Source organism: Lontra canadensis, unplaced genomic scaffold, assembly GCF_010015895.1.
Source record: "Lontra canadensis isolate GAN:19392208 unplaced genomic scaffold, GSC_riverotter_1.0 scaffold74, whole genome shotgun sequence".
In the NCBI taxonomy this organism is placed as follows: Eukaryota; Metazoa; Chordata; class Mammalia; order Carnivora; family Mustelidae; genus Lontra; species Lontra canadensis.
The window spans coordinates 2,504,640-2,531,878 of NW_022631068.1; the positions used below are offsets into that span (position 1 = coordinate 2,504,640).

General features: G+C 45.7%; 1 protein-coding gene and 1 non-coding gene across 10 annotated transcripts in view; both read right to left on the reverse strand.

Moving 5' to 3' along the window:
• Nucleotides 1–27,239, reverse strand: part of SERGEF (secretion regulating guanine nucleotide exchange factor) — a 217,265-nt gene that overhangs the window by 49,081 nt on the left and 140,945 nt on the right. The window lies entirely within an intron of this gene.
• Nucleotides 5,312–5,415, reverse strand: LOC116881464. Its single transcript, XR_004385415.1, has one exon. It is a non-coding gene; the product is annotated as a U6 spliceosomal RNA (small nuclear RNA).

Below are 27,239 nucleotides of genomic sequence, written 5' to 3' on the forward strand. Positions count from 1 at the left end.
TTTTCGCCAGGCAAACCTGTTCTTAGAGCATGTATTATTCCCCCTGGGTATTCATAATCCTATCACACTGCGTGAAGGCTGGTTGTGTCACTCCACTGCTCCCCTCCCCCAACACCCAATCCTGCTTGCTGGTCCTCGACCATCTGATGGTCCTCGACCATTCCACGGGAGGACACAAAGCCTGCTCTGCCACTTCTCTACCCTCACAGGGACACAAAGAGATGCTCTCAGACAATAAACCAGCGCACGTGGCACCGACGAGGGGTGGGCGGTGGGGCTCAGACTGCCCAGCTGAGCCCCATTCAAAGTAAAAAACTGGCATTGATGTAGTTACTGTCTAGGGAGACTCTGCAAAAGACAGGAGGCCTGGACATGGACCTGGGAGTCGCAGCTGCAGAGGGAGCCCCCGACAAACCAACTCTCAGAACTCAAGGACATGCCCCGTCGATAAAAGTCAGCAGCTCCACATCCTGGGGAGGGAGTATTCAGAGAAAGGGCAGCATCCTGCTGGCATCTTTATGATCACAAGAAGAGCAATGCCAAACGGGTTCTGGGGATGTCACTTCCCAAAGAACCAGGGGTCCTTTCTGACTCGGCATTGTGCCTGCCACATTGTAGATATATATTAAGAGCAAATATTTTAATAATAAATGAATAAAGAAATGAAGAAAAGAACACACATCAAACACAAATATCTCACACAAAGATTTGGGGGAAAAGGCACCTCAAACGACATGCATCAATATTTTAGCTGTTTCCCCTGAAGAAACAGACTCTCCCCCAGACTGTTCATGGGTCAGACTTCATAGGCTGAAATCTCTCATGTGTCCCTTTTCAGGATATTCTGGTAAGGAAACAGAACCACAAGGACCCACCATGGGTCAGACTTCATAGGCTCAATTCTCTCCTATGTCTCTTTTCAGGATGTTCTGGTTAAGGAAACAGAACCACGAGGGGAAGCAAAACAGGAGTCCTCAGACCAACTGGAGTAAAACAAGCCTGACCCCCACAGAGGCTTGATCTGGGTCAGACTGCCCAAAGGTATTTCAAGGCCCTTGTGCCCTCCCACAGATGCCCCCGAGCATGGGACTTCTATGCTTGGATGTTGAAAAGCACCCAAAGACAGTGTATTCGGATTCTCAAATCAAGATATTTCTACCCAAATCAGGTTTTCTTCTACTTTTTTTTGTTTTTTTAAGTTTAGAATGGCAAGAAACCTGGTGGTTGGTTTTTTGTTGTTGTTGTTTTTTTAATTTAAATTCAATTTAGTTAACATTTAGTGTACTATTAGTTTCAGGAATAGAATTTAGTGATTCATTAATTGCATATAACCCCCAGTGTTCATTATATCACAGGCCTTCCTTAGCACCCATCACCCATCCCCCTCCCACCTCCCTTCCAGCAACCCTTAGTTTGTTCCCTATAGTTAGTCTTTTATGGTTTGTCTTCCTCTCAGTTTTATCATGTTATTTTTCCTTCCCTTCTCCTATGTTCATCTTTTTGTTTCTTAAATTCCCTATATGAGTGAAAGCATATGGTATTTGTCTTTCTCTGACTTACTTTGCTTAGCATAATACTCTTTAGTTCCATCCACACTGTTGTAAATGGCAAGACTTTATTGTTTCTGATGGCTGAGTAAAATTCCACTCTGTATCTATATCACATCTTCTTCATCCATTCATCTGTTGATGGACATCTGGGCTCTTTCCATAGTTTGGCTATTGTGGACATTGCTGCTATGAACCATGGGGTGCATGCGCCCCTTCGAATCATTATTTTTGTGTCCTTTGGATAAATACCTAGTAGTGCAATTGCTAGGTCATAGGGTAGTTTTACTTTTGACTTTTTGAGGACCCTCCATCCTGTTTCCCAGAGTGGCTGCACCAGCTTGCATTCCCACCAACACTGTAGGAGGGTTCCCCTTTCTCTGTATCCTCGCCAACATCTGTCGTTTCCTGACTTAATTTTAGCCATTCTGACAGGTGTGAGGTGGTATCTCACTGTGGTTTTGATTTGTATTTCCCTGATGCTGAGTGATGTGGAGCATTTTTTCATGTGTCTGTTGGCCATTTGTACATCTTTTCTGTAGAGAAACGTCTATTCATGTCTGCTGCCCATTTCTTGACTGGATTTTTTGTTTTTTGAGTGTTGAGTTTGATCAGTTGTTCTTTAAACTCTTTGCCCATAGCTATATATATCTAAGACACCATCAAGGCCTGAGTTCTACTTCCTAAATATCTCAAGCCCCCTCATTCTCCTCGTCTCTGCCATCACTAGTCCCTCTCTGCCCAACATTATTTCTCACTGGGACAAATGCAAAACCTCCTCTGAACTAGTTTCCCCACGACCACTCTTGCACCCTCCAACCCATTCTCAAGACCACTGTCAAAAAGATCTCCTGTAAATACCAAATGGGTCATATCACTCTCCACATGTGCAACACACACGTATTTTGCTCCAGAGCCTTCAATGGTCCTCATGCTCTTAGAATAAAGAAAAAAAAATCCTTTACAAGGCCCTGATTTCCCTTTCCAGTCTTTTCTGCTCTTCCTCGCTCTCCACACTCAAGTCATACTGAGCCTCTCAGGTCCCTAAAAGCACAAAGCTGCCTCTCACCTTTGGGGCCATATGGATACATAGGCCTAGAAAGCTTCCTTCCCAACCGCACCTACTCCCTTCTAATGAACCACTAATGACCCTTCAGATCTCTGCTCAGATGTCACTTCCTCAGCAAGTAAGTCAGGATCCCTGTTATATGCTCTCATGGCAGCTTGTCCCATTCTCTCCTAGCATTTAACCTAGTTTGTAATTTTATACGACTGGCACAACTAGTTCCGTAGTGCCGTGCATGTGGTATTCACACAGTCCTCCTCATACCATGGGGCATACATGATTAATCCTATTTTGGCGATGAAGAAACTGAGACTCAGAGGGGGCTGGCTAAAACACGGTGGGGCCAGGATTTGCACCCCAGTGTGACTCTAAAGTCTATAGTCTTAATTACCACCTGCTGCCCAGCAAAATGGAGCTAATCATACCTACTCATGGTGATGTCGTGAAAATTCCAGCACAGTAGGCCCTGGGTAAGGGGTGGCTGTTATGATTACTGTGGTGCTGGAGGCATTGTGGGGGGATCGTTTACCATTTTCCCCAGGAGAGAGCTAATCTGATTGCCTTTCTGGGGCTGTAACAGTTGGACTTGGTTTGAAAAAGAGACTTTTATGAAAAGCAGCACGCTGTGGCAGTTCCAACACCGAGTATGTGGAGACAGGAGCTGATGTGCTAACAAAACCAACCCTAAGATCTTTGGCCCCGGGAACTAGCCATTCTGAATGAACTCGGCTTTTTCACGGTAAGCCCAGACATTGGGCCTGCACGGGGAATCCAAACCTACAATAGTTCCTTGCATTTCTTTCACTACTTCTTTTTCTGTGTTCCTGCAGCGGGGTAAGAGAGAGACCATGCTGCGTCTAGCGTGTGATTCTGAGTCTGAATTCTGACGTGCCCAGGACCAAGCAAATGGGGATCCACCAAGGTGCCTGGGTCTCAGTCAGAGCCTCAGGGTCCCAGCAAGCCAGGAGGCGACAAAGGACCACAAGTCATTCTCTTGGCCTGCTTGGGGATGGTCCACTCTTCTGAGTCCCTCCTTTTCCTGTCATTCACCTGCAGCCACAGAAAGGAAGAAAGCAGCCAAAGGAAATGAGCTCCTACTATATGTCGAGAACTTTTACGTGCATATTCTGATGTGGTAAGTTAATCCTCACAAATGTGGTGAACAATAAGAGCCTTTATTCTCATTTTATAATGAAGGAAACTGCATTTTAAAGAAATTAAATGACCTGGGGGCAAATCACTACATAGTAAGAGGTGAAAGAAATTAAAATCCGGTTTTGTTAGATTCTGAAATCTGTATTTCTATTTACCATCAAAAGACTTAGAACGACTGAGTGCACAGGAAGAATTCTGGAAATTACTTGGATGTACAGAGTGGTAGTGAAGCCCATTTGTTCCCTCCTCCAGCTTACTAAGCACCTCCTCTGTGCCCAACATGTGTGGGATGCCAGCGACACAGAGGAGGCGAGATATGGCCCCTGCTCCTGAGAGGGTCACAATATAGTGAGGGCGGCTCTCTGGGGAGAAAAAGGCTAAGACAATATCAGGAAACTGAGCAAGAGAGAGAAGGCAGAGGATTCAAAAACATCAGAACCAGATGGGGTTCTTGGAAGACAGCTACTCAAAACCTGGCTGCATCACCTGGAATCACCTAGAAGATTATCAGAACTAAAAATTTCTAAGTATTCAATTCCCAGTTCTACAAATGTGCAAGTGGGTCCAGGAATCGGTACATTTCACCATTATCCTAAGTGGTTTGGCAGATCTGGCTACCAGTCCAGGTGAATAAACCACGGATCCATCCCTTTTGCTTGGCAGGTATGAGAGCAGATGGGCAAAAAGGGAACACGACTAACCCAAGGACACATGAGAGTCCATGCTTCAGACTCAGGTCTCCAGCTCCCAGCCAAATGACTTGAATTCCGAATGATTTACTTGTAAGCATTACGCATGCATTGATAAATGTACAGAGGACGTATTTTACGCACATGTACTTGGTAGTTCTTTCAGGAGAACTTTATGTGCCTTCTGGAAAAATAGTTTTTATAAAAGCACAGTGTGGAAAATAACACAGATCAATGTAGAAGACTAAAATAGACATAGAGAATGGGTAGAGGTTTTCATAATCAAAAACAGTTTTCTCTGCCCTCCCCTACCTCTGACCACCTCCATCCTAGGGGAGCACTATAGGGCAATAAACTTTATTAATTAATTAAGGACAGCACTTCAAGGTACGGGTTCCCAGACTGCAATGAAGGGAAGGCAACAGACAAACAAGGACTTTGGGTTGGCTAAAGCCTTGCTACACCTACAGCACCTTTCTCCACCCAGGAGGGGACATTCTGGTCACTGAAAAAGTGCTGAGCCGCCTGCTCCTGACTTCTCCACAGACAGCTCAATCCCCTTGCCTCCCGAGAATATTAGAGTGACCCTTGTCCTTCCAGCCTTAGATTCCTTCCACTGGAAACACATAGGTGACAGGCAAAGGTCAGAGGTACAGAGGTTCTGAGGCTTGCAGGGAAGCAGGTCTTTCTGCAGGTGTGAGCTCACTGAGCTGCTGCTCACCAGCCACTGCTGCTGGGTTTCCTTCTTTTTCAGTTCCACAGAGGCTTGCCTAGACTGCTTGCCAGAGCACTCTGACAGCAAACTCAGCAGGCTCTGCCTCAATTTCCTCACAACCTGCTTTTGGGTAGTCTCACCAGATTTCAATCCCATTTGCCAATATGCATGTCATCCTTGGGCAAGGGCTCTGCTGACCTTCTCTGTATCATCCCAATGTTAGTGTATGTGCTGCCGAAGCGAGAGGCCCAGCTACCAGAAACTACTCCTTCCGCTTTCGCTCACAAGCCCCAGGCTCTGAGGCTGGTAAGGGAGGCCAGAAGCGGTGGTTAGAGAGGTAGGTAGGAGAGACTCAGCAGAGCTCAGCATTGGAGAAGCTAAATGCAGAAAGGCTTCCAAGGAGGGGGGCAACAGCAGTGCTGGGTGGGAAGGGGCCTCAGGAGGACTGGAGGAGACAAGGGCTCCGCTCACTGGCCTCCCCACCCGGGCTCTGTCACTGATATGCCAGGCAAGTCACAGCCTTCTTTTAGCCTCATTTTTCTCATCTGCAAGTGAGGAAATTGAATTAGCTTGTGTCCATGGTTCCCATCCAGATTCTGAAATTCTATTTTTTTCTTTTTTGGCATTGGATGCAAATGACTAAGATTGACAGTATGACTCAATAATAAATGTTTATAACCCAGAACTACAGATTCTGCAATCTTAGAGATAGAAAAGAGTGACCGATCCAGTTTTTTTCTTTCCTACCCATTTGATGATAAGAAAATTGAGGCCCAGAGAGGAACTATAAATTCTCTGAAGGTTGGGACTACCTGTCTCATTCCCCACTGCATGCCTGGTGCATTTTCCAAATGTTTGCTGAATGAATGAATAAATGAACGAATGAATGAATGAATGAATGAATGAACAAATAACCTCCCTCCAAAGTCACATGGCCTGGGGGCAGGGGAAATATGCTCACTCCTTGCCTGGAGGGAGGGAGCGGGATAAGACAGAAGCCTCAGGCTGCTTCTGGCCCTTGAAGGTATGGTGCTCTCCAGCTGGAGAGCCCTAAGAGAGCCAGGAACAAATTCTCAAGGCTGGTGGTGCCAGTGGCGGTTGGCCACAAAGAGGGCTTCTGCTAGAGTCCTCCGTGCTGTGCATAATGAATCACGATATGTCAATTACTAAATTCTGTTAACAAGCTCGGGTCTGCCTGTGCATCGCCAATGAGCGCCCCACAATTTGCCACAGATCTGTGGCAGAGCAAGTGTGGCAGAGGATTCCGAGATACTCCAGGCCCGGGGAAATCAGGTGGTTGGTTTGTTTTTGGCAACGAATGCCCTCAGTGATTGGGCAGCAGTATGCAAGGATGTACATACTCCTTTCTAGGGAACAGGTCTGTGTCCTGGAGGGAAAAGGATGTCTGAGTCAGCTAAGTCCAGCTGGAGGAAGGCATCTCTGTACTATTTTGTCTGAAGTACCGAACAATATGGGGCAGGGGTAGAGTGGGAATTAAAAAAATCACCCCAAGCATGGTTTGATGGCCTGGTCATCTATCATCAGCTCTGAAGTCACAAACAGGATTCAAAATCTGGCTCTCCTGCTTATGAGCTCTGTGACCTTGGGTAAGTCTCTTAATTTTGCTGTGACTCAGTTTCCGCATCTACAAACTGGGATAATCATACCTACTTTGCAGGGTATTTGCAAGGACTACATGAGATAATGCATATCCAACCCAGAATAGCAGCTGGCACATAGCAGGCGGGCAATTCATAAGCCTCCTACCATGTTCGAGATGTTTTCCAAAGGGATTCTACTCTCCAGAGGAAGACTGGGGCTGGGACCCTAGGTTATCCTAGACGAGCGTGTTCAGAGATGTATGTGTACCTCTCCGCCCCCCGCCCCCCAGTGGCTCCACAGTGACGACTGCCACCACAGTCAAGTGAGGACGTCAGATGTGCCTTCCTCACCTCCACACTGGCCGCTCGAGAAGTGAAGAAGCCTCCCGGTGAGAGGGGAGGCTGCTCATTGCTCAGGCAGCACCGCTGCAGCCCCTGACCTACTTTCTTACTAAAAATAGACCCTCTTAGGTCACTGCCGCAAATTGAATTCCACTGCTTCACTGCACCCTGGAAGCAGGTGGGTAGGCGGCAGAGCACAGTTGGTGAGCCCGAGCCTCCGCCTCTGTGGCACACGGCTGCCCACAATGCAGGCTAATCCCACACATCTGCGCGGGGGCCGGGGCTCCAGTGCCCACCCCGCCCTGGTCGGCATGGCTGCACACAGCAGGGCTGCACCAGCCCCGCGGTGGGGGTTTTGGGGAGGCGGGCAGGGAGAGAAGGGGTGGAAGCAGAGGTCCCAGTTCCTGGGCTTACGGCTGCTAGAACTCCATTCAGCTATGAGCTCCTGCGTTGTTACTTCACCTTGAACCAGACACTTAACTTTTCTTTGCCTCAGTCTCCTCATCTGTAAAACAGGGATACAACAACTGACCTCGAGGTATTAGACAGCTAAGAAATGCTGTATGTAGAGCAGTCGTTGGCAAAGAATAGGTGCTCGATAATGAAGCGATGGCCATTATTCTCCACTGTCTGGCCCACTGCTCTGCAGTGCCCTCATGCTGAAGCCTCTGATGGCAGCAGGGGTGAGGGCCAGAGGACTCTGAGAGCCAGATGGAGTTGAGGCTGAAAGCACCTTAGTGGCAGTTAGGTCAAGGCTTCACACACATGGCTAAGCATCACAGTACCAAAGTGGCTTGTGAGCACAACTGATTCCCGGGGCACCTCCCGGGGCTCAGTCAGTTAAGCATCTGACTCTTGATTTCAGCTCCGATCATGAGATCCTGTCCCATATCGGGCTCCATGCTCAGCTGGGAGTCTGCTTGGGATTCTCTCTCTCACTCTCTCTCCCTCTGCCCCTCCCCACTATGCTCTCTCTCTCTCTCTCTAATAAATAAATAAACCTCTAAACAAACAAACAAACAAACAAACCAATGCTGATTCCAGGTCTTCACCCTGGATTTTGGGATTTAGGACACCTGTTCAGGGACATGGGAATCTGCATTTTTTTTTAATTTTTTTTTAAAGATTTTATTTATTTATTTTACAGAGATCACAAGTAGTCAGAGAGGCGGACAGAGAGAGAGAGGGGGAAGCAGGTTCTCCGCTGAGTAGAGAGCCCGATGCGGGGCTTGATCCCAGGACCCTGAGATCATGACCTGAGCCAAAGGCAGAGGCTTAACCACTGAGCCACCCAGGTGCCCCGGGAATCTGCATTTTAATAAGCTTTCCAGGTATCTGTGGTGCACTGCCAGGTTTGAGAACCTTTGAGTTAAGCCAATGACCTCCTTAAAAATAAATGGGTAAATGAATTACTGTTATTTGTCCTCCATTATAAGGATTGTGAATGGTCATTATAAAATATGCGTAAAATATGGAAAAGCAAAAAGTAAAAACAAAAAGTGAAAAACAATTCAACCAACTTGTATGAGTACCCATTAAATGCCACGCCCTTTGCTAAGCAGTGGGGATTTGATAACACAGTTCTGACCAGTGGCTCAGCTGGTTCAGTGTCTGCCTTCGGCTCAGGTAATGATCCCAGGGTACTGGAATCAAGTCCCATATTGGGTTCCTTGCTGAGCAGGGAGCCTGTTTCTCCCTCTGTCGCTCCCCCTGCTTGTGCTCTCTCTCTCTGACAAATAAATTAATAAAATCTCAAAACACACACACACACACACACACACAGTTCTGACCCTCAAGGGGCATCCAGTCTATGTGTAGAGACAAAAACAGACACGGAAGAGTCTTCTTACAAAATGTACAGAAACAGAGATGATGGCGCAATTTACTTTTTCTAGGAAGTCAGGGAAATCTAAAGCTGGCTTGGAAGGAGAGTTAAGTATTCACATGCTGGCCAAGGGAGGAAAGGGCATTTCAGAAGGAATGAACAGGACATACAAAAGCATACACGGTGTTTGTTGGGAAAATGTCCTAAGGTCACCTTATATGGCAAATGGTGGCATAGGGGTAGCTAGTGTGAGTGACCGTGGCCACATCATGAAGGACCCTGGATGACATTAACAATGTCGCCTACATTGGGAAGTATGATTTTTCCCACTACAGTTTTGTTTTTAATAGATGCCTTTTTGGTTTCATTCTTATATGACCAATGCTGGTACTCTTAGTAAATAGTGCAATTAGTCAAGGAGATGAACCATCATTTATCCAATCCCAATTATCAGACATTTAGGCAGCTTCTAGTTTCACTAAATTGTACAAACACAACAATGCACCTCTTTAACCATAAAGCTGCTTCTGTATTTAAGGTCTTTCCTTAGGAGACAATTCCAGGATATGAATTATTAAATGAAAGTGAATGGGCATCTTCAAGGCTCTTGATTAATAGTTCCAAAGGACTTTCCAAAAGTGGTCTGTTTTTGTAAATGAGGAGGTAAGGCCCCCTAAAATTATATGTTTTGTCTAAGTCACACTGCTGAATGGGGGTGGAACCAAGAGCAATACCCGAGCCTCCTAACTCCTGGCCCAGTGTTCTTTCTTCTACGTCACGTTGCCTTCCCATAGATGAGGGCCGAAAGAAACAAGATCTACTCAGCCAATGTCTGTGATAATGTCTAACTAAGGATTTTAGGTTTGCAGCATACATGGGTAGGATATTAGAGTAATAGGTATAGATTTATGCATAAAAACACATGTGAAGATCTATAATGAAAGGTTTTTTCCTAAACTTATCATGTATGCTCCCCCTGCAATTACAGTTTCTGTTCTAACCAAGCCAAGCATATCTTACACTGTCTTACCTCTGTACCTTTGGTCCATGAAATGTTTCCTGTTCACCTCTTCAAATTCTATGCACTTTTTAAAAAGACAGACCTACATGATCCAAAAAGCATCTCCAGACCGTGGGCCATCACCATCTTGGCACCCACTTATGATACTCATTTTATTACCTTGTAGCACCTTTGATACTGATGTAAAATTATTTAAGTTTAACTACAAAATAAAAGTCTGTCTCAGGACTCTGTTATTGGAAGCAAAACACCCCCCCCCCAAAAGTGAATGAGAATAGATTTACTTCAAAAAGGCACTTCTGGAGTTTGATGGCCTCAAGACAGATCAGTCTCATACCCTGTACCTCCCGTAACACTACAGGAGACAGACATCTTGGTAGATTGGAAAGGATCGGAAGAGCAATAGTGCCGTGTGTTAAGGACCTATCCTGACCTGGCACAGTACCAGCTGCTTCACATACATTACTTAGAACGACCTTAAAATAATCCCAGCAAGTGAAATAATCATTCTTGCCATTTTACAGATGAGGAATGGTGGGACCTGTGAGACTGAGTAACTTGTTCAAAGGTCAACACCATTAGAAAGTGTCAAAACTGGGATTTAAACTCAAGTATGTCTGACTCGAAGAACCTGGTTTTTTTTTTTTTTTTTCTTCCTGCTTTACTACACTGTCTCGGCAAATGTCATTTCAATTCTGGCTGTGCTGTGATCAAGCTCTGTGGTCCCCAGCGAGGATTCGTGCTGAGTCCTAGCTTTCTCACCTGTGACATGGGGATAATTATCTTCCCGTCCTGCCCTCACTCCCAACAGACACACACACACACACACACACACACACACACACACACTCACGCACACAGCTGTTGCCATGACTGAATGTTAAGAGCGTCAGAGATCCAGACAGACATACAATTAGAGTCGTGAACATTACAACGGGTCATTATGACAAATGACTGGAGACCCTGCCAAGATGTGTCATTCAAGAAGGATTAACTGACGCTCACTAGACAGCTTCTCCTAGCTCCAGAAAGTGATTTGCTGCAATGCATTTCATAATGATCTGCAACAAGACCTGAAACTAAGAAGTTAATACTCAGAAAATCCATTAGCCAAAACACTGCATTCGTAGAGCCTCTAGGGAATCACAGTTTCCCAGGACATTTCCTTGCTCCATCATTTATATATATGTATTTGTACACAAACCTGTGTAGGCACACATGCATGTCTGTTACCAGCAGCCTGTTTCTAGAAAGCAGGATTCAGCAGAAGGAAGGCTGGGCTCAGGCTCCACCACCAGGGGGCCAGTTATAAATGGGTTTGGGGCATTAATTTCAGTTTTGCAGAGGCTTCTGGTACAATGTCAGGAGACCCGGCTGAGGTATCAGGAGAGCTGACTTATAATCCAGATTTTGTAGCTTACTATTGTATAACATTGGGCAAGATCCATGACCTCTCAATCTCCGTTTTCTTTCGCAGAAAACAGGGGTAATGCCTTATCCTACACAAATGAGTTAACCCCCTGGACTGCCGTTTGCTCTGCTCTAAGACCAATGCCCCAGGTATCATGTGTCATGGGCTCACTGTGTGCCCAGACCTGTGCCAAGGGTCTGCAAGCATTCTTTCACTCATCCTCACCGTCCCAAAGGACGGGACTACTATCTCTGTCCCATAGATGCGGAAGCCTACACTCAGAAGAGCTCAGGAATTCGCTCCAGGCCACCCAGTGTTTGGCTGCGGAGTTAGGATTCAAACCCTCCTCTCTTTGATTTGAAATCCTCTGCTCTTCACCACCAAACCAAATTCCTGCTCACCAGGGAGCTGTTGCGGGTGAAATGCAATAACATTAATTACTATAATGTGTGCATTTTGAGAATGGAGGGGAGGGACAGGAACTGCCAGAAAAAGATTTATTGCTACGCTCCCCAAATTCATGAAGTCAGCCGCACGGTGAACATGGGCCGGGGTGATGGATGAAATCCTCCCAGGCTGGAACAGCTGGAGAGCTGAAGGCCAGTTTGGCAGTGAGACAGCCTTGCTGAAGACCAGAACAAAGCACTTATGTCTGAGCAAAAGCAGGGCTTCCTCGAAGCTCATGATGTCCAAGGCAACAGTGCTGGACATGGAGGAGGAGGAAGATGTGACTGTGAAGGCAGGATAGCCCCTCCTCACCCTGACCCCGCCCCAACTCTTACACTGAAAGGATGAAGGGACACTTGAGGCAGACACCACATTTTTAAACCTTAGGCAACATCGAGCTAAAAATAGAGCTGTGAGTCAAGTGTCTATTACTGAGTCTTCTGCCTCTGCACTCTGGAAACCAGACCGTTTCACTCCTCATCAACCCCACCATCTGCAGGCGCTCATTGCCACAACTCGGAGACGCGGGGAGGTAAGCGTTACTGGGAGTCTAATGAGCACTGGCTATGATGCTGGGCCCACTGTAATCTTCTCTGAGCTGCATGATGACCCTGTGAGGCAGGTCTTATCACTCCCATTTTATAGATGAGGACACTGAGGCATGGGTTGGCGTGAGGATTTGCCCAGGGACACTTGGCTTATAAGAGGTGATGCTGGGAACAGACCCTAGCTGAGTCTGGGTCTGGAACACCTGCTCTTTCAAATACACATGCCTGCTACATTTTAAAGAAAGAAGTTGAGCTTCACTTAAGTCTAGAGACTGAAGAAAGCAACAGTGCTATCTAATTCATCTTATGGCTCTGAAAGGACGCAGCAAAGCAGCCATCTGAATGATTCACTCCTGTGACTGACAAGAAGACTCCCCTTGGTTATAACTTTGGCAACTGCTCAGTCTGTGTGGCCACCCCACGCTGGCTCAGGGAGGTGGAATTATTTATGTAACAATTTTGGTGGCCTCCTGCCTCAACGCATGATCTTCGGAGACTTTTAAGTGGTAAGAACGCCATAAATCATAATGAAGGACAAGAGGAGTCAGGGGAAGATAACAGGAGAGGATTTTCTGAAAAGCAGGGTAGTTGGTGCAAAGGCAACAGGATAACCCCCAAAGTTTATAAGAACACTTTCTTAGAATTTCTTCATCCAATGCTCTTAACACCCTGGAAGGTAAGTGTCAGAATCTGCATTTTGTAGGTGATGAAAATGTGGTTCCAAAAGGTTAAGGTCTAAGGTCCCAGGTCAGACAGAGGCTAGACAAGAACCTCCTAATTCCCATCCAGGGCTTCCCCCAACCCACCCACTCCTTGAATTGTAAAGACAGAAATCTGTGAGGCCTGTAAAAGAAAAACCCTGTAGTCTCGCTCCCCTGAATGACAGGAACAGCGAGGGTCAGGGCCAGTGAGAAACAGCATAATGTCCGAAAGTCTAAGCATGGGAATCAGAGCTTTTTTCAAATCCCACCTTATTTATTTATTCAAATCCCACAATAATTGTGTGACCCTGGGCAAGTTCCTCGATCTCCCTGCCTTGATTTCCCCACTTGCTATGGTGGTTTTTCAAGATTTATTTATTTGAAAGAGAGAGAGAGAGAGAGTGGGAGGAGAGGCAGAGGGAGAGAATCTTCAAGCAGAGCCCCTGCTGAACATGGAGCCCCGTGTGGGGCTCGATCTCATCACCCTGAGATCACGACCTGAGCCAAAACCAAAGCGGGACACTCAACCAACTAAGCCACCCAGGCGCCCCTCAATTCCCCATTTGTAAAATGTGGCTAATAGTAGTACCTATCTCACATATCAATTAAATCAAAAAGAAAAACAAACTATATATGCCCAGTGCCTGGCACTAAGGCAAATACCTGGTGAGTTAATTGTCACCGTTTTCATCATTATCGTCATGAAGGAAGGTGCCCAGCACACTGCTTGCCCCACAGGCCCACACTGCTCAGGGAATACTGTCCCTTCTCCTTCTCCATGTTCTCACTCCTCCCAGGACAGAAACTCCCCATCCATTAGCTGCAGACCTATTGAGGGGAGGTCGAGGGTTGGAAAGTGGGAGAACAGAAGATGTTCTTCCGAGGCAGCCTGACTGGGCTTGTTTTGTGGGGCAGTGAGCTGCTACATGAAGTTGTTAATACTACTTTGTGTGATGTGCTTTCAGGTCACTCCCCAGACATGAGCGATTCCATCTGGGGTTTTCCTCAAGGAGACACAATCCTCATGTGTATGGGCTCCTACAGAGGACCAAACCCTTATACTGGCTTCTCGACATCTAGGGAGAAAGTCTTGCAGGCTGAGCAGATCCCTGCAAAACATGGCGAAGAACGCTGTCCCTGCCCAAGACTAGACTACTGCAGTGGCAGGAATATTCACAGGACGGTCACATTGATGTAACAGTATCAAATGCAAGATGACACCATACCCTAGAGCAGGGCCACTCAGCAAAAACACTATCCGTATAGACATGAAGGAAAAACGACTCAAATAGTCCTGCTTCACTCACCTTTCTCTACAGAAACTGCCTGACCTCTCCAAAGAGTTAGAAGTCTCCATCCCAATCTCCTATTAGGTAGTTCTATTTGGATGTTCCACAGCCATCGCACACTCAGTTAAGCTAAAAAATACACCCATCGCCTTGCCTCTAGCCGGCTCTTTCCACTTTCCATGTATTGCACTTCTTGGTCAATGACAGCGCATCCACCCAGTCTACCGAGCAGGTCACCAGATACGAGCCACCATCCTGCCCGTTTCTCTCCTTCCTTTCTCAAGCCTGTTCAGAATGGGTCACTGAATCCCAATAAGCTGAGCTCAGTCTTTCAAATCTCTTCTCACTTTCTATCTCAGTTTCTCAGTTTGCTGCTACTCATTTCAGGTCCTCATCACCCCTCCCTTAAGGTAATGCTCTGGCTTCTCTACTCATCTCTCTGCTCCCAGACCCTCTCCCTTTCAGTTTAAAACCCTCCTGTCCCCAGAACAATTTAAAATGCAAAATGGACCATGTAACAGTCAGTTTTATCTGGCATGTGTATGCAGTTATCCAATCAAACACTAACCTAGAGGTTGCTGTGAAGATATTTAGTAGATGTGATTAACATCTATAATAAATTGGCTTTATGGAGAAATTCTTCTGGATGATTTGGGTGGGCCTGATCCAATCAGTTGAAAGGCCTTAAGAAGAAGACACCCCTTTTGCTGTTTGTCTTCAGGATGGCTCCACTGCTTGTCCCACTGACAGTTTAAAGGCAATAGAGTCATGAAGTTCATCTTCTCCCCTCTGCCCACATTTCTGCTGCCACGGCTGGCTCCTTGGCCTTGACCTCACTGCAAGCTGACCAGGAATCAGGAGGCAGTTAATATCCAACACTCAGAACTTCTACCATTAGGCCTGCCCTTATATTTATACCCAGTTAAACATTACTTTGTTGGCTTCAGCTCACATTTCAACAATCGTTTTGTTCCTGATTTTGTCATTCTTCACATACCCTCCCAGTTTTCTGATATCTCAGAAAGTGGAACACTCATTCTTCTCTGCCTTCATGGGGGCAGTCTGAGGCTGGAAACCTTGACAGCCATTAGAGATCCCTCTGCAGCTCTTATCAATCTACCACTGAATAATTTGGGAGAACATCACCCACTAATAGTGAATCTACCACATTGGATATCTAGCCCCTTATAATGTAGAGTAGCCAGGATAATGCTCTTCTCCTTGAGCAAGTTACTTAACCTCTCTGTGCCTTAGTTTCCCTATCTGTGAAAGAAGCATAGTAACAGTACCTACCTTATGTTTAATGCAAGAATCAATCAATAATGCATACAAAATGTGCATTATTGCACATTTATAAAATGTATACCTGGTCCATGCATAAAACCATACATGGTCCATAGTAAGGACCAATAATATCAGCTATTACTGTTAATATGGCCAATAAATATTCAAGAGTTGGTAATTTACTGTGTTGGCTTATTTTCTTTTACCTTCCCCAAACCTGAGTTATTGAAGTCTTTTACTTTTTTTTTTTTATAACTGCAATTAAGTTCATATAGCAGCCCCTGAAAGAGCCTCAAATTTGGGGGAATGAAAGGAAACAGGTCTACTTTCTGTACTGCACTGGGCTGCATGTGCTAAGAACATGTGACCTGCTACAGAGGAGGGAAACTGAGGACATGATGGGTCTACTGGGGACAAGCAGCAGTGAAGTCAATGGCTCCCCATGCCACTGATGCCAGGTCACAGTGACAAGGGTGGGCCCTTTGGAGCTCACCTCCAATGTTGCTGAAACTCTGTTTCCAAAGAGGTGTGATGATGCCAGCTGGAGCCAAGACTCAGGGGCTATCATCCTGGGCTGAGCCTCTGACTTGCTGTGTAACTTTGGGCAAATCATTTCCTTGCTTTAAGCCTGCATTTCCTCTTTTGTGGCGATTAGGATCTCTCTGAAGTCTCCTCTACTTGTAAGGTATGTGGTTCTATGACCCCAGGTCTCTTCTTAGATTAGAGCAGCTAAAATTCTGCTCCCCTCCCTCAGGAAGGCAGGCCCCTCCCACAGTAGACGCCCATAAACATTTGGCCATCCACTCCATCTGGAAAATTAAGCTTTTAAAATGCATTTGTCCAAGAGTCCCTATCATTTTACATGGGTTTTTTTGTTGTTGTTTGCCTTCTGTTATATATTGCCATTTGTTGAATCTTTCTACAAGTCAGTTCCCAACTGATGGAAATAAATTATCTTCATATGTAGAATTCTTCTTCTAAGAGGTGCTGCCTGAATAAAATGGACAGACTCACATAACTCACAAAACCCACCATTGCGAAGGCCCCGGTTTGGAGGTTTCTGGTCTGAGTGGCTTACCTTCCATCGACTCATGGCCTACCTGGCAGGCTCTGGGCCACTCTGGGGCCACTTCCTCTGACCTCTGCAGCTGTGGGCTACAAAAGCAAGCTAGGAACTTCCCACTAACCAGGGCAGACTGAGCCCAGGCTTTTATCTCTATTCCCTTCCAAAAGCTCCATTTAACCGACTGGGAAGAACTAAAGAAAGTATAAATCCACCAAGGAAAGGAGAACAGAAGGAGAAACAGCAGACAAGATAGCACAACACATTTCAGATGAGGAAGAGATGGAGGAGATAACCAACTTCTCAGAGTGGAGCCAGCTGCAGCCCAGTGTGGGCTGAGGGGACAGTAAAAATGGAACCCGCTTTTCTTACAAAACTCGGGGAAGCCTCAGGACTAAGAAGTACCAAGTGCCTTTGAAAGTGGGGTAAAGACACAGCTAAAATTAGAGGGATTGGCTGAAAGCCTATGTATGGGATGGTTAGATTCTCAGACTCTCCCAACACACATAACCAGGCAATTGTTCCCTGGAGAAACTGACCCAGGGAGGCCCTCGACCTGGGAAAAAACCAGAAGCACTGGGTGGTGGGAGTGACAATAAGGATGAAATTAACAGTTTCAGTGACAATCTGTGTATGAGTGATGGGACCCCAGGCCTCCCTCCTCCCTCCTGCTCCAGAAAGTTAACAGCCAGGCACATATATGTCAAAGTAAGAGATTAGAAAAAAGCCCATAATACTTATCTCTGGAGGTCCACGAATGAAAAAGCTTCTCTCACTCCTCTGTCCCTCATCTTACAGGGAAGTCTACCAGTCAGTGAGACCTCTCCATACACACAGAGCTTCACGTAGTGTCTCACTTTCCAACATGAACAGCTAAAGATCACCACAGTTCTAGAGAGGAAAGCCTCTGCAACAGTCCAGGCCTCAGCACCTCAAAGGAGCAGCAGGGAAGAGTTTTATAAAGGAACCATTCACAGAGGCGGGGACAATGTTTAGGTAAAGCAACAGGAAGAGTTTCGTGGCCTGGGACCACTAGGAAAAGCTAGAGCTTTACCACCTCTCAGCCAGTAGAGGCAAGGGAAGGTTGTGGCTAGTGGAACGAGAGAGGGTAGAGTTATAGAGAGGGATGTGAGGTGGCAGGAGCTGTGGCAACCAAACAGGGATCCAAGCTGAGGGAATAAACACCCTGTCCTCACCTTTTTCTGGTCCCCAGATCTCCTGCTATGCCTCTCATTAGCCAAATCCCACCAGAAGCCAGAGGGCAAGGGAGCCTGCGAGTGCAGGCCACAGAGATCAGTCTCCTGAGGCAAGCCAGAGAGATCCATTTCCCGGGAGACACATAACAGGGTGCAAAGTGTACTTATGGGGGGCAACAAACAACTTTCAGTGAGTCTCCAAGAGGTAAGACAGAACCCCAAATAAAGAAAAAAGTGGACAGAGAAAGGCAGAGGGCAAAAGAAAAACATTTTTAAGACACTACAATAATATCCATTGTGAAATAACACATGAAAAGGCTGCATTATAATCAAGAATAGAAAATTAATTTTTTAAAAAAAGGATTGAAGAAGAAGAAAGAGTGCTTGAAAATTAAAAAAGACAGCCAAAATAAAAATTTCATTTCAAAGGTTGGAAGATCAAGTCAACAAAATTTCCCAGAAAGTGATCCAAAAAGTAAAAAGATGTCTAAGGGGAGAGAAAAACTAAGAAAATTAGAAGGTAAGTCTGGGAATTTCAATATACAGCAAAGAAGTCCCAGAAAGTGAGAACTGAGACAAATCAGGAAAAAACTATAAAAGACTATTTCAAGAAAAATCTCCCAGAACTGAAGGGCATAAGCCTCCAACAGAGGGTTCAGTGAGTGCCAGGACAAGGAATAAAAGAACACCCACACCAAAGCACATCATCATAAAAGTTCAAAGCAATGAAGAGGAAGAGAAACTCCTAAAAATTTCAAAGAGGGAAAAAAAAAAAAAAAACAACCTGGTCTCATACAAAGGAACAGAAATTAGAAAAAAAATGACAGACTTCTCACCAATAACACTAGAAGCTAGAAGACAATGGAAAAACCTCCAAAAATCCGAAGGAAAAGGACTTTAATCCCGAGTCCTACACACAACTAAACCACCAAGTGTGAGAACAGAATACACGTATTTTCAGAAATTCAAGGAACCAAAAAATTTATCTCCAACTACTCTTTCTCAGGGAGCTACTAGAACCTGTGCTCCACAAAGTAAGAGACCAATCTCAAGAAGGAGGAAGACAGACAGCAGATGAAACAGGGTCTAACATATGAGAGCAGTAAAAAGAAATCACATGGTAGCAGCGGTGCAGACCTGGGGTAAGCATTTCCGCCAGAGCTAAGAGGCAGGGCTCTGGAGTGGGCAGGGGGTGGGGACACTGCTAACAGACTTGACATATCTGACCATATGAAGAGTATCAAGAGATGAAGAGGTGGGTGCCTGGGCGGCTTGGTTGGCTAAGAGTCTGGCTCTTGATTTTTGGCTCAGGTCATGATCTCAGGGTCATGAGATCAAGGCCCAAGTTGGGCTCCGCACTCAGCAAGGAGTCTGCTTGAGTTTCCCATCCTCTGCCCCTCCCCATGTTTGCATGCGCTCCCATACTCTCTCTCTCTAAAATAAATAAATCTTTAAAAAAGGAAGAGAGATGAAGAGGTGTTATATAGATATTTTGGGGGCATTTGGGAAGAATTAGTGGTTAGCATACAGAAAATCAAACAAAGGAAAAGGGAAAAACAACAACAACAACAACAACAACCCCAGAAAAAGAGAAAGTCAGCCCAGGAACTCTATCATAATATGTTACTTGGCTCAGCAGTGAGAAAGGTATTTACACTGATCTTAGTAACAGACTAATGATTTCAGTACAGTGGGAGGATGGAGAGGAAATGGGGGTGGTGGTATAAGATAATTAATTTTTATTTACATTAAAAAAATCAATAGAGGTAATTTGCTTTATTTATTTACCTATTTATTTATTTAGAGAGGGGGAGGGAGAACAAGAGAGAGTGATGGGGAGGGGAAAAGGGAGAGAGAGAGAGAGAATCTTAAGCAGACTCCATGCCCAGTGCTGAGCCTGACATGGGGCTCGATCTCATGACCCTGAGATAATGATCTAAGCCAAAATTAAGAGTTGGATGCTCAACTGACTGAGACAGCCAGGTGCCCCTAAATTTTAATTTATATTAAGAAATCAATAGATATAACTTGTTTTATTTGAAACGGATATCTTTTTTTATTTTATTTTATTTTTTTTATTTACTTGACAGACAGAGATCACAAGTAGGCAGAGAGGCAGTTAGAGAGAGAGGAGGAAGCAGGCTCCTTGCTGAGCAGAGAGCCTGATGCGGGTCTCGATCCCAGGACCCTGAGATCATGACCAGAGCCGAAGGCAGAGGCTTTAAACCACTGAGCCACCCAGGCGCCCCTAAAACTGATATCTTACATGAACATTTGGTTTATAAACACAGAGGTAAATACCTGAAAAGAATTCAAAATGGCTGGCTCTGGGGACGGGTCTTGGGGTGGGAAAAGATGAAGCAGAAACTGCTATTAAGCCTTTTAGTATTTTTTTACTTGTTAACTACATATATGTGTGTGTGTGAGTATATATATGCACACACACACACACACACACACACACTCACATATATATATATATACACACTATTCTGTAGTAAACAGAAAGTTATCTAATAAGAGCACATGTTCCAGAGTCAGATAATCTGGTTCAAATAGTGCCACCCAGCATCAGTTGTAAGATCTTAAGACAAGATGTTTACCCTTCCCGAGTCTCATTTTTCTCATGTGTAAAACAGGACTGAAGGCTACAGTGTAAGGAAGCTACAGGCGCACGTGAGTATGTGGGAGTGTATACCAGAGCTTAGAGACTGTACACGTAAGGGCTTAGCCTGGCGCGTGCCACACGGTAAGCTTCCGGAGGAGGCAGGAGATCACTGGCCCACAGGATGGTCACATCCCCTTGGCTCCATGTCAAGATGAAGTCTAGACCCTCTCTGCTCCCACACACGCCCCACCAGGCCATATGCAAAGTGAGGGCAGGGGCCATTCCCTGTGTCCCATGCACAGGGCCCAGCTTCACACCAGGCAGACAGGAAAAGTATTTCCAATAGTCTATGTTGTAGCACTGACTTGAGAAGAGAGGAGCAAGATGACAAGGAGGGCCATATGGGAAGCAAGGCGAAACACCAGAAAGAGCCCTTGAGTGAGTCAGAATCAGACATGCTGAGCACCTTCTCTGTGCCAAGAGCTTTTCCAGAAACTATATGGTTCACTCTGGTGACAAGCATTTATAAAAGCAGTTATTACCTCAATCTTCAAAGAAGGGGAACCCACAGTTCAGAGAAGGTGACAACTTGCACACGGTCACACAGATACTAAGGAGCGGAGCTGGAATTGGAAGCTCCACCTCCTAACTCCAAGGCCTCAGGCTCCTTACACCAGCTAATGCTGCTGCCTGGGGCAAATCAGGCAACCTTTCTGAGACTCCCTGTCCTCACCTACACAGTAGGGACCAAACCTTTCCTGAGAAACCCTAGACAGTGGTGACCATGAAAAAGGGCAGGTGAGTTGGAGAGCCTTGGGCACTGGGAGCTGTGGGCACACGTCAGAGGCACTCACGTCCACACACGTGCCACACGAGGACTACGCTGTGAGCTTCCTGTCCCTGTTAGCTTCATGGCTGCTTGGGAAAGAGGAAAGGATTAGCCTCGAGCTAATCCCACCTAGGATGGGGTGGGTCCAGGCCAAGGAAACTGATGGGGATTTTGGAGCCAGGATGCCTGGTCGGAGCCATCAGACATTCAGTGTGCTGAAGGCTGGAAGATCAGCAGCATCTTTCCTGTCTCAAGCAGAAAAGCACAAGCTTACTGAATTAGTATCTTACAAAGCCACAAAATCAAACCCACTGCCATTCCTCTGTGATTCCTCTTTTGAAGTATATAGAAAATCAATCAAAGGAAGAAGGGAAAAAACAGGCGATTGTAACCCCAGGAAAAGAGAAAGTATAGCACAGGAGCTATATCATGATGTATTACTGTTACCCTGCAAGTTGAAGTCCCAACTGCTTAGCTTGTCATTCAAGGCCTTTGTGACCTGGCTGCAGACATCCCGCAGCCTTGTCTCCCACTGCTCTGTTCCCCTCCTGATCCCTTCTTTTCCCCCAACATGCCATGCCTTCTCTGTGCTCTTGTTCATGTTGATCCCATTTGCTGGAATGCCCTTCTCCTCCTCCTACTCATCCTTTAAGACCCACTGTAAACATGACCTCTTCTGAGAAGCATTCCCTTAATGCTATGTTAGGGGCAAGGCATGACTCTATGGAAGAACAAAACCCAGAAAGGGGCAGAGCTGAAAGACACCTTAAAGATTATCTTATACAATTCTCTTCTTTTATCCATAAAGAAAAGGACCAGAGAAGGAAAGTGGCCAGCCCAAGGGACAGCAGCTAGTCCTACACTCAGGTACCTTGGCCCCAGGCTCTTTCTACTACATGGTGCAGCCTCTTAATGAATCAGTAAATCCATGAATGGCCAAATGGGCAAATAGAGCATTGCTGAAGCCCTGCCCAGAGAGGGCACTTTGGAATGAACGGTCTCAGCTGTTCTGTGTTAAGGGTTTTCGGTGCATGCAGGAGGGAGAGGGATTCCAGAGAGATAAGAGGCAGCAGGGACAGCAGCCACGGGGTTGGTGGTATTCAGGGCTCCAGCATAAGCCAAGGCCTTTGGGTGCTAAGGGGCAACACTGTGAGTCTAGGTGCCACCCAGCCTCAGGAAGCTTGCTCAAAGGAAGGACAGAGCAGGCCTGCAGGCCTGACTTCTTGGTCATGGTCAAAGCTCTCCCATGCTGTCCATGCTCCCAGAGGTGCTACGCTCCGAGGACAATGGGGCAGAGGCAGATAAGAGCTATTAGTACCAGCTCTGCTGCTGCTTCTTCCTGGCTTCCAAAGTCACCTGTACGCTCTAAGATTACTGGTGCTTCCTGATATGCTAATTAACCCAAAGCATGAACCCCTTCAGGGGTGTGGCAGGACGAGGGGGGAATGTGTGGACCTTGGAGACGATAGTTGGTCTAAATCCTGGGCTCCACCTCTTTTGAGTCTTCAATTTCCCATTTGAAAAAACAGGGACAATGCTCATCTTTCTATTTTCTATCCTACATGGTGATGATAAAATGAAATGATATATGCAAAATGCTCAGAATGGTGCCAGTGTGTAGTAGGCACCCAACTATCATCCATTCTCTTTTCTCTGCAAAAAGGCATTATCCATTTTTTTTTAAGATTTTATTTATTTATTTGACAGAGAGAGATTACAAGTAGACAGAGAGGCAGGCAGAGAGAGGGAAGCAGGCTCCCCGCCGAGCAGAGAGCCCGATGCGGGACTCGATCCCAGGACCCAGAGATCATGACCTGAGCCGAAGGCAGCGGCTTAACCCACTGAGCCACCCAGGCGCCCCGCATTATCTATTTTTTTAAAGGCTTTTATCTTCTGTTATAATTGTCAGCTTCTGAAGTATCTTCCTAAACGACCAATAATGGCTCCACACTGTTTATATGATAAAGTCAATGTGCCTCAGCATGCCATGGGAGACCTGGCTCTAGCTTACCCTCTGCTGTCCTGACAGTCGGCCACTGTCCCTCAGCCATGACTCACTCTTCAAAGCCTAAACCTTCCTTCCCTTTCCTCATGTTGGTCCCTCAGCACACAAGGCTCTTTACCCTTCCTTCGCTCAAAAGCTACCTCTTCTACGAGCATTTGCAGAATTAATCATTCCTCCCTTTCAACCTTTTCCTCTAATTCTTACCACTCTATGCTTGGGATTCACTCACTGTTCATTAAGTACATAACTATGTGCCAGACTTCATTCATAGTTCTTTTTCCCACTTAATGTGAGCTCCATGAGGGAACAAGCATTGGCTGTCTTCCTCCACAGCACCCAGAATGCCACAAGGCAAACTGTCAGCCACTAGTAAGGGAAGGAATGAGGAGAATACTGTATGTAACAGTCGGTCGGTATTTAACAGACAGGCGCAGTGCCCAGCAGGCAAGGCAGGTAGAGACAATTCAGCCTATTAAGAGGTACGACACATAAAAGCACTCTGGCTACCATATACCCATGCCATAGGAATTCCATTTTTTCTAGTGGTGGGGAAGAGAAGGGAGTCCTGGTATAGTTAGGGTTCTAGAAACAGTCCCAAGGAGGGACCCTGGTGGTGTGGACTAAGCAGTAGTAGCAGAAATGGAGCAAAGTAGACGTTCTCAAGTAAAGTCAGCAAGACCTCCTAGGGGAGTCGATGTGAGATGAATGAGGAGAGGAGAGGAATCAATATGGACTCCTAGATTTTTGGCTTCAGCAACTGGGTTGATGGTGATGTCATATACTGAGAAAAAGACCCAGTAGAGATGGTCTTGAAAAAGACAAATAAAAGATCTATTCTGGGCACATTACACTGGAGATACCTATTTAAAATTAATGTGGAGATGTCAAATGGGGACCTGGATATATAATTTGGTGCTCAGAGGAGAGGTCGGAGCCGAACATAAAAATTGGGAAATCATCAGCATACAAGAAGTTTCTAAAGCCATGGGACTGAATGAGGTTGACTGGAAAACCTACAGAGAGAGAAGAGACGGGAGACTAACACAGAGCCCCAGAGCGCTTAGACCCTCAGCATTTGGGAGGAGGAGAGGCAGAACCCATGAAGGAGACTAAGGAGAAGCAGCCAGTGAAACAGAAGGAATCAAGAGAGCAGGGTGTCATGGACACCATGAAACGTAACTGTTTCAGGAAGGAAGACGTGTAAGTTTTAGAGGTCCCTGATACAACACTGTGCCTACAGCTGACAATACCATATCGTACACTTAAAAATCTGTTACAACAGTAGGCCTCATTAAATGACACCACAATAAAAAATTATTTAAATAAATTAATTAATTTTTTTTGTTTAAATGTGCAACACAGTTTGTCGACATGAGGCCAGACCTGAGTGGTGCAGCAGACTTTAGAAACACTTCTTGTGTGGGGATCCCCAGGCCCAGAGAGAGAAATGACTGCCCAGGATCACATAGACAGCAGGTGGCAGACAACACTGGGACCAGACCTCAGCCCCTCCACGGCAGAAGGCTGCCTCCAGCTCATCTGCCTCTCTGTAGTTTCTACCTTGAGTTCACCTTTGTTAGATTTACCTTTGCTAGGCCCTAAGCCTCGTATTTGTAAACAAGGACAGTGGGTCACAATTGTGGCTTCTGCTCCTGGAAGCAATCCTAAAAGGACCCAGAGCATTGTGCTAAAATGTGGTAAGCAACCTTGCGCCCACAAAGGCTGGCATGAGAGAGTAATTAGCAAGTACGTGAGCCTCCTTGACAGCCTGGCACCCTCATGTGTGGTCTCATATAGAATGACTCCTGTGGAGTGATAGATACTACCATTGCTTCTTTGGAAATCATAGTGGAAAAAAAAATCCACCTTTATTGAAAGCTGAAAAGGCACAGCTTGTGATGTGAGGCCAGGCCTTAAAAACAAATGACTCAAAAGAAATGTGACTTAAACAATAACCAGTGGTCTGTAAATACATCTCTGCATTAATTGTAAAACATCTCTCTTGAATGCCAAAGATTTTATCACATTTTCAGCCTGGTAGAGAAGAAAACGCAGTACCCATGCAGCGAGGTGTGACAGTGGCAATGAATATATCTCACTCCAGAGATGAGCAAAGCATGACCTGGGAGAGCACACTGAGAGCCCACGGAACCAAGGGGCTACTCTGTCTCAGCCAAAAGCCCAGGAGACCACAAACCCCAGGGAAAGCTCCTCGAGAACAAGACACCAGCTTCAGACTGAACAGTATGAGTTGGACCCGAGGTCTAGCCCCAGCTCTGCCACTGACCAGCTGGCAATCTTGGGTCAGTCACTGCTTCTCTTTATGCCGTAGGGTTGCCCTGGAAGCAATGGGATCCAGGAGGGCAGCCAAAGAAAGGGAATTCAGTAAGTAGTGTTGAGACAGTATTGGGTAGCCATCTGGAAAAATAATGAAGTTGAATCCACACTTGACACTGTGTATCAGAATAAGTTCTAAATGGATCAAAGACTTACATGTTAAAAAACAAACAAACAAACAAACCTAAAAAGTAGTAGAGTAAAATATGAGAAAAGTCTTGTATACCCTGGAATAGGGAGGGCTTCTCTAACTCAAAATCCAGAAGCCACACAGGAAAAGACTGATAAATTTCATCTGTAGAGAAAGAAAAGGTTGCCTGGCAAAAACAAGACAAAACAAAACAAAAGAACACCAAGAGTAGAAATTAAAAAAAGATGAGAAAACACATTTCTTGTCTGAACCACAAAGGCCTAACCGCCTTAATACATAAAAAGCTCCTTTTTTAAAGATTTTACTTATTTATTTGAGAGACGGAGCATGAGCCGGGGGTTGGGAGGCAGAGGGAGAGGAAGGAGCAGATACCCGCTGAGCAGGGAGCCCGATGTGGGGCTCAATCCTAGGATCTTGGGATCATGACCTGAGCAGAAGGCAGACCCTTAACCAACTGAGCCACCCAAGGGCCCGGCTCCTAGAAATTTATTAGATAAAGACCAACAATCTATCTGGAAAAAAAGGGCAAAGGATATTGGGACAAGCCATTTGATATCATCCCAAAGTCCTAATCCCTGGAGCCTGTGAGTGTTACCTTACGTGGCAAAGGAAAACTGAGGTAGCAGATGAAATTAAACTTGTTAATTAGCTGACCTTCAGATAAGGAGATTATGCTGGATTATCCAGAGTGGGAGAGGGAGCCCAAAGGAATCAAGAGGATTCTTTCTTTTTTTTTTTTTTAATATTTTTTAAAAGATTTTTATTTATTTATTTGACAGAGATTACAAGTAGGCAGAGGAGATAGGCAGAGAGAGAGGAGGAAGCAGGCTCCCCGTCGAGAAGAGAGCCTGATGTGGGGCTCGATCCCAGGACCCTGGGACCATGACCTGAGCTGAAGGCAGAGGCTTTAACCCACTGAGCCACCCAGGTGCCCCAAATCACGAGGATTTTTAAATATGGAAGAGGATGGCAGAAAAGTCAGTGTCAGAGCCGTATGATGAAAGAAAGATTCAACCAGTCACTTGGGGCTTTGAAGATGGCAGGAGCCACAATCAAGAAATGCAGGTGGCCTCCACAAGCTGCAAGCAGCAAGAAAACACTCTTCTTATAGATTCCAGAAAAAAATGCAACCTGTTCACACCCTGACTTCAGCCCAGTGAGACCCATTTCAGACTCCTGACCTCAAAGTCTACGATAACTCATTTGTGTTGTTTTAAGTCACTAATTTTCTGGTAATCTGTTACAGTAGCGATGAAAAACTAATACATATGTGAAGAAACCCTTCATAAAGAAGAAAATACAGGGGTGACTGAGTGGCTCAGTCGGTTAAGCATCCAACTCCTGGTTTTGCCTCAGGTCCTGATCTCAGGGTCTTGAGATCGAGCCCCATGTCAGGCTCCATGCTAAGT